Source organism: Cyanistes caeruleus, chromosome 11 (genome assembly GCF_971803275.1).
Source record: "Cyanistes caeruleus chromosome 11, bCyaCae1.hap1.1, whole genome shotgun sequence".
NCBI lineage: Eukaryota > Metazoa > Chordata > Aves > Passeriformes > Paridae > Cyanistes > Cyanistes caeruleus.
The window spans coordinates 22465124-22473070 of NC_141711.1; the positions used below are offsets into that span (position 1 = coordinate 22465124).

General features: G+C 38.6%; 1 pseudogene across 1 annotated transcript; it reads right to left on the reverse strand.

Moving 5' to 3' along the window:
- Positions 1 to 901: 901 nt before the first annotated feature.
- LOC147651135 (uncharacterized) lies at positions 902 to 6033 on the reverse strand (annotated as a pseudogene). Its single transcript, XR_015275077.1, has one exon. The product of XR_015275077.1 is annotated as an uncharacterized LOC147651135 (transcript).
- Positions 6034 to 7947: the final 1914 nt, after the last annotated feature.

The window sequence follows — 7947 nt, forward strand, 5'->3', positions numbered from 1 at the left end:
ATTATATGGGCTAATTGTCATGGGCATTTAGTAGTGCCACCACTGCCCTTCGAAGTGAATGAACAGACGGATTTAAGGGCTCTGATATGGGAAACGGCAATCATGGAAAAGAGCAAAGGCACTCTGTCTCTCGGTCGAACTTGGCAGATTGTAATTAATACCTTAAAAAACAGAAAAGCAAGATATGCTGAGGCTGTGAGCCCCGTAATTCTACCTGCATCACAGCAGCAGATGCCTTTACCTCCCACTGCTGGGCAAGCACTCCTATCTATGCTGCCCTTGGAGAAAGGGAGGGAGAGAGAGAAAGACAAGAAAATAATGAGAAAGAAGTTCCACAGTGAATGCTGAAACAACGAACAGAATCTGTTCAGTTATGGCAGGATGTGATACATCCAGAACTATTTACTTCATTTTTGGAGTCACTTTTAACACTACAATCTTATTTAAGTTCCATCTTTACTACCCTGGAAGAAAAGAAGCCAAATTTAGACTGGTTTCCACCCGAACCAGGGGGACATGGGGGAGCACTGAGGTGGGTGCAGAGAACAAAGGCACCCTCGGGGTAGAAGCAGTGCAAGAAAAGTTCCAAGGCCACGCTGATGAGCTGCAATGGTCACCATTGTTAGTACCTGGCCGTGAGAGACTTTTCGTGTAACATCACCTGCTTTTGTAAAATCGTGCCCGTTTTAGTTCTATCTGCAAATACTGAGAGAGAAATTGAGAAAAAAACCTGTATGTGTTAACTTTGTGAGGTTTTCTTTTTCTTTCTCTCAGTCTTTCCTCTCTGTGAGAGCATCTGGAGAATTTGAAGAGAGATAACAGCAGCAGAGAGCAGCAGCAGAGTGGGCAGTCCACCCCCCCCCGCTCCCTCTCTAAGAAAAAGCACCGGGATAGTACAAAGTTTGTTAAAAAGTCATGATTTATTGGGTTTTCATATACCCTTTTAGAGTGAATTTTGTGTTTTAAGTAAGTATGAGTTTATGCAGTTGCAGTTTTTAGAGTTTCACTTGAGAAATTATTGTGATTCTTCGAAAGAAAAAGAAAAAAAAAAAAAGAGAAAAAATCTTTAACAGAAGTTCCCTTGCAGTAATTCAATAATTGGTTTTAGAACCTAAGGTTAAAATATGGTGTGATTTACAGCTTCTAGGAAAACCTTCCAATTAAGGTTATCTACAGAAGAGATATGTGGTTTAAAAATAATTAGTTAAGAGAACTTTACTGTGCAAGACAAAGTTAAGTTAGAGCATATATTATCTATTTGCTTTTTTTTCCCACAATTTTAATAAGGTAATTTCAATATGAGTCCTTTTGTTATAAAAAACACATATAACTGCATATATACCAATTTGGATTTTGGATTTTAGTTTAAAAATTGGACTTCATGCTTCTGAAAAGTGCCACAAAAGCTGGATGGCAATTTGCCAAATCCTGTGTTGTTGTGTTTTTTCTCTAGAAAAACTACACTTTAAAATCCTAACCAATTTAAGCATATACTAGGAAAATTCCTGTTATGAATGAGTATTTTTAGTAACATTTGCAGTTATTGTGGGTTATTCTCAAAGCTAGATGACATAGAATTGTGATGTATTTGTTACATCTTTACAATCTTTATAGTGAATCCATGCTATTGTTATATTGTGCTTAAAACGTATATATCAAACTTTTAGTTGCCTTTTTGTAGGAACAGAGTAAGATTAAGTTATGTTTTTATTTAATATAGATTAAGTGTTAATAGAATTAAGTATAGTCAAGTTTTATTATGTTTAAGCTTTAATGTTTTTAAGTTAAGTTTTATAACTTAGATATTCTTTTAAGGTTAAGTTTTGTTATTTCCTTTTGTCACAAATAATTATTGTTAGGTTTAAATATTGTTTATTTTAAATTGTTTAATGTTTTATTAGAGACACTTGTTTAAACTGCAAAGTATAGTTATTTTCCTAGAGAAATGAAGACAGCCACAACTGAAACAGCTGTGGTAGAACACTGATAACACCTGCTTGTGGATGGAAGTGAATGCAGTCTGTGACACCCTTGACTTCATTGGGAGTTCTATTGGTTGTTGCAATCTCTGCAGTTTTTGTTTGTTATAGCTTTCTTATTTTTCAGTGTTTCCAGAATTTTAAGAAGATGTATCATTGCTGAGAGTCAGCTGCCATGGGAGAGGCTTCAGATTAAACCAACTGCTGCATGGTTTAATTGGTCTGGTACCTAAGGCTTCTGATCATTTGCTTTGTACAAATGCATTTTAACAGTTTGCTGTGCTGTAAGCATCTCATAGCTGCTACTATTGAGAACCTTGTTTTAGAAATGAGTTAAGACGCATCTTTCCAGTTTAAAGCCTAGGCCCTGGCCAAGCCTTGACTTTACCTGGACAGAATGTTTGCCAACAGATCCAGATGTTTTCTGCACCAAATCAGTATTTGGGTCACTTTTTGACTCAGCAATTTGACCCTATTAATATGACAGCTGGATCAATTTTGAAGTGGGCTTGGAGAATTATTTCTGGAGGTGATTATCCAATCCTTCACTGATTTTTTGTTGTTTCTGTTTGTTTGCTAACTATGGGATACTGGTGCAGTGTTTTAGTAATTAATAGTAGTTTTATATTACATAATGTATTAATAATGTTTATGATTTGATTGATTTTTAACTGTTATAGGTTCTTATTCATTGTGTATATAGTTTTGTGTTGATGTTGATCTCTATAACAGAAGTACATCTCATTTTATTTTTTTTTAAGAAAACGGGGGAAATGGATGCCCTAAAAACATTTGATTAGTGTAATTCACTAACTTCAAGGGGAGAAGAGTTTGTGTTTTGTTGGCAGGTTCAGAAAGGTCACCTGTTCATCTGACCAGACTGTCTGCCTCTGAACACATGAGATCCAGTGAACAGAGAAGTCACCACACAGCCTTGGTACTCCAGACATGGATCAGAAGTGGAACTGTCAGGACACTGTTGTATCTGAACACTACACAGACAGTTGCCAACAGAAATTTTATGTTGTTATTATGATGTTGTGTCTCTACCAATTTTTCAGTTATCCTTTGTTTTAAGATTCAGAAGGATGTGAAGAACAACTTGAACATCAAAGCCCTCAGTCAGTCACCGATCAGCTGCCAGCTGACATCACGGGAGCAGTGAACATTCCAGGACTGAATCGTGTTAGAGAAATTCTGTAGAAGATCTAGGAAAAGTGTAGAGCCTCCATCTAACTGTATATAAAGAAAATTGTAGTTGTGTGTTTACCCTTTCAGCAAATTGCTTTCACGCTTAGACTACATATATACCAGAGCATGTGTGTTAAAAGTAGTTAGATAATAGTTTAAGTGTTTAGCTTGTGTAGTAATTGTTATGTTAGTATAACATATGTTAGTATAAGTATTCCCCCTTCAAGAGGTAGTGTAAGCATCTTTGAAAGTTCATTTAATGTTAAAGCTTTAGCTGTGAGTTTGCAAGTATGGTGTCATTTGCATGGTAAACTGCTTATGGTAATTGTGTTGTGTATATTCCCGACCAACTGTCTGCCAACTAACATCCAAAAGTGACAGAACATATGGGTCACTCTGGCACATTGAACTGGCCAAAGATCAATGTGTCTAAGCCTAGCCACACCTGGAGATCCTTTTCACACCTGTCTCATGAGAGTCCCTGAATGGGATCCTCAAGCATTTAAAGGTTTAGTTAGTAATGAGACTCGACTGAATCAATTGGCAATGTTGCAAGAGAGCAATCGCACTGTTGGCTTCACATTAAGACAACTTGAAGCCTGTTGGCAAGCAAAAGTTACCAAAATTCTCAATGTTACCATGCAGCTCTCAGAAGAATTAGATTTGTTAAGTTCCACCAATACCTCAGGTGGATGGATAATGTTTGAACCCCCAACAAAAAGTCATTCTAACAAAGTAATGCGGCACTGAGCTGCAGTTAACCCTATAGCTGATCTCGTTACTACCATTGAAAGTAAAGCCTTTACTCACGGTGCAATCTCACAGGACAATTACCAAAGCGATTACCTAGTTCCATATTCCTAATCTGTGGAGATAGAGCATGGAATTAGATTCCTGCTAATCTACATAGAGGACCCTGTTATCTTAGGAAATTTACTTTGTTCCATCCAAGCTTACACCAATTGCTGAATGTAGCTGATAAAATGAAAAACATCAAACAGTCAAAGTGAAGCCTGAATGAATTAAAGCTTAGCAACTCTAAAAAGGCTCGCTTGCTAGACTAAGGAAGGATTGAACTTAACATCCACAATGTTAAGTGAACTTTCAGCTGATGTGAGTAGTGTACATCATGCAGTATTGCAAAATCGAGCTGCAATTGACTTTTTGCTCTTGGCACAGGGACGTGGTTGTGAGGAGTTTGAAGGCATGTGCTGTCTGAATCTTACTGATCATTCAGCTTCCATCCATGAGCAACTACAACAGCTACAGGATGGGTTACAAGCCCTGAAAGAAGATAGTGACCCTATTGGAAGTTGGTTCACCAGCTGGGGCATCACTGGATGGTTGAGGTCTCTTGTGCTAGAAGGGGGACAGACTTTACTTATAATGTTAATCGGGATGACAGTCTAAGTTGTATGTTATTTTGTCTTCATAAGAGTATAGAATGAGTCACATCCAAAGCCTGGTTTGTGCAAAAAGAGAAAGGGGGAATTGTTGCTATATTTTATATATTAGTAAAGGCCAAAAACCAGTCTTTGAAATAAGTCGTGATATTAAAGGCTAAAGTCCTTGAAACCTTCCTGCAGAAGAGAAAGTAAAGCAAAACAATATCCTTGTGTGTAGGAGAAAAAATGTAAACCTGTGTGTGTTAGCCAATAGTAACTTGCTCTGCCCACAGACCCTGTAGAACCCTATAAAAGGTGTGCTAAAGATAGAAATAAACGGTGTTCACGATTACTTCTGTGAAGGGTGGTGAATAAACTGGCAGTGTCCCAATACCTATCTTCTTTAACAGTTCCCAGAACCAGTCTGCTCCACTGTCCTTTTCCGACTGGCTTCCAGCTTCCACCTTGATATCTTTAACTTGTTCATGGACATGTTGGATGCTGTGGTGGATGGATTGGCTTCTAAATGTGTTAGATTGAAACAACACATCCCTTCAAATTCCTCACATCCATGGCCATGGACAAGCAGTAAGAAGTGAATGGCAGCCTGATTTTGTAGGGTTGAGTGCCTGCTGGTCTCTTCATCTTCCAGGAGGGCACTGATGGTTGCAGAGTAAGCATTGGCCTGCTTACTGAGCCATCACCCCAGGTGAGAAATCTCACTGAGGGCCTTTGCTGTGGCTACCCATGGTAAAAATATGGCGATCGTGACCCTCTTTCCTTTATTCCAATTGTAAATTTGGCTGTCACAATTTTCTTTGAATTCTTCATGCAATCTTTTTTGGCAGGCCAATTGAACTTTCTTTTTCCAATCTTGAAGCAAGGTGATATTTGGAGTGAGGGTAGTAAGTTGACCAAGGCTTCAGAGACCCCCTTGGAGCCGAGAGGGGATTCCTGCCAAAGCCCTATCTCCACAGATAAGAAACACTCCCTGGGGAAGTACCCTGGGGTGAAATGGGGAGGGGGACAGTGTCTCACTGGTATAATTGGGTCCACATTGTTCCTGTGAAGGGAACGAATGTAGTCGTAGACTGGGACAGGCTGATGAGGTCACCTGTAGTAGAACTGAATACAGGATTTGGGCCTGGAGGACCTCAACAGATCAAATTCTTGGGCCTCCTCTTGTGCATGCGATAACATCCTCGTCCACTCATCCCAGGCATCCATGGGATTAGGTTCCTTACCGGCATAGGGATAGTGACTTTCTGTCAGTGGAGTCCCCACTAGGCATGATGACAAGGGGTTGCCAAACTCACCTGTGGCCATACACAAATTATTTTGATTAAGGGTTTTTGTGAGGCTCACACAGATGTTTTCATGGGGTTGTGGCACAATCCACCCTGCGATGGCTGGCAGGAACAGCAGCATCCAGATCTTTTCCATGGTGTCTCTGGGAGCAGTCAGGAGAGGGCTCAAAATGAATGTATAACCCTACAAAGTAATTAACAAAATACTTCAGAATTCAAACCCTCTAACTCTTAACTTGGCAAACTGACTTCCCCTCCTACTCACCCTTTACTTTTATTAAAGACAGAACAAGAAGGAGAAAGCAGGGTGAGAAAGGGAAAGGGTGGTTATGTGTAGTGGTTTAGATTTGCTGATTTTTTAATTCTTGGTTACCGCACTAAATAATGTGGGGGATTTAGTGCTGGCTAAAACCACCAGTGTACTTACTTATTTTTTTTGTTGTGAGATATGGATTAGGAGAAGGGTAAAACAGGTATAAAACTTGAAAGGTATAAAGGAACTGGATTAACAGGACTACGAGAATAAGAAGTATCAGACTAAAACTTCCAGAACACCCTTCCTCCCCCTGTCAATTTTTTTTTTTTTTAACTGATAATGTAGAGACAAAACTTGGGATGTTAAATCAGTATTAACTATGCAATAGTTTTTTATCAATTTTTGTAGAGTGGAGTATTTTTTTTGTTACGCTATGGAGATTTTTTTTTTACAAGAAACAGTTTTTTCGTGTTTTTTGATTGTTACAAATAGCAGCCACCTGACCAATAATTTTGCATCACAGTATTCTTATTCTTCTCACAGCTTTTTTAGAGGTGTGTTTGTGGGTTATGAATTTATGGGGTATTATTTTAAGGATGAGTTGTTTAATTGTAAAGCTTTTTTTGTTTGTTTGTTTCTGTGATCATCTCTGGGAACAGAGATTTTCTTCTTCTCTCCCTGGGGGCAAAGGGTTTTTATTGTTTTTATCTCTTTCTCTCTGTTTAAGCTTTCTATGGGATCACAGTTTAACATCACTTTAACATCTGCTTGGCTTCATCAATGGATGCTTCTGCTCAGATTTACAGTTTGAATATTTCATCCCCCCATATTTCTTCATGAATTAAAGGAGATATTTTAGTACACTATTGTTTATCTCCATGGCCCTACCAAAATAATTTTTAACTTCATTAGGGTATTTCCTCATCTTGTTTTTATTTGAGGTTTGACTTTCTTTTTTCTTTTTTTTTTTTCTTTTTTTTTTTCTTTACTGACTGTTGTTTTTATGTTGTTTTTTTATGTGTTTCTTTTCTCTGCCTGGAGAGAGGACTGAGGTTTGCAGGTTTCATTTGTGCAGTGAGAAGGTTAAATTTTGTTCAGGTGTGTAGAAGGTTATGTGATCTCTACTGGGGGCAGCAGCTAGAGCTGTTTGCACTGGAGGAGGGTGGCTACGATCTTGTTGAGATGAAGAACGATGCATGGGACCACCTTGCTTTGAGATGATTTATTGCTCAAGTAGCCAGGTAAGATGTCAGTCTGAAGGTGTGAGATTTAGAGGAGCAACAAGTCAGCCATAGCTCAAGGTAGTCACAGGTTCCTTCTTCACACAGCAACATATAACTTTTGGTCCAATAGACAGTTGACACGAAACTTGTTTTTACTCACTAACCTATCACCTTTGCTTAATTTTGCTGCAGTTCCTCTGTCTCTTAGCCACTAAACTGACAGGTCACATACTCATACACGCACCTCTATTTTAGATTTTAGATCTTGTAGGAGTACATATTAGCAGAGCAAGGGCATGATATTTTAGTGAAAGCCTGTCTGCACAACCCAGCTTTCAACCCAGATGACAATTCCAAAGACAGTGTCCTTGAAACTTTCCTGCAGCAGCGAGAATGGAGAAAAACAATGATGTTGTGTACAAGAAAAGGAATGATAAACAAAATGCATTAGCCAATAGCATCTTGTTAAGCTACCCGAACCCTGTAGGACCCTAAAAGAGTATGCTAAAGATAGAAATAAAGTGAAGTTCACTTTTCCCTCTATGAGGATTCCATGAATATTCTGAGCGGTTTTCCATTAAGATCTCTAGCTTACTCTATAAATTA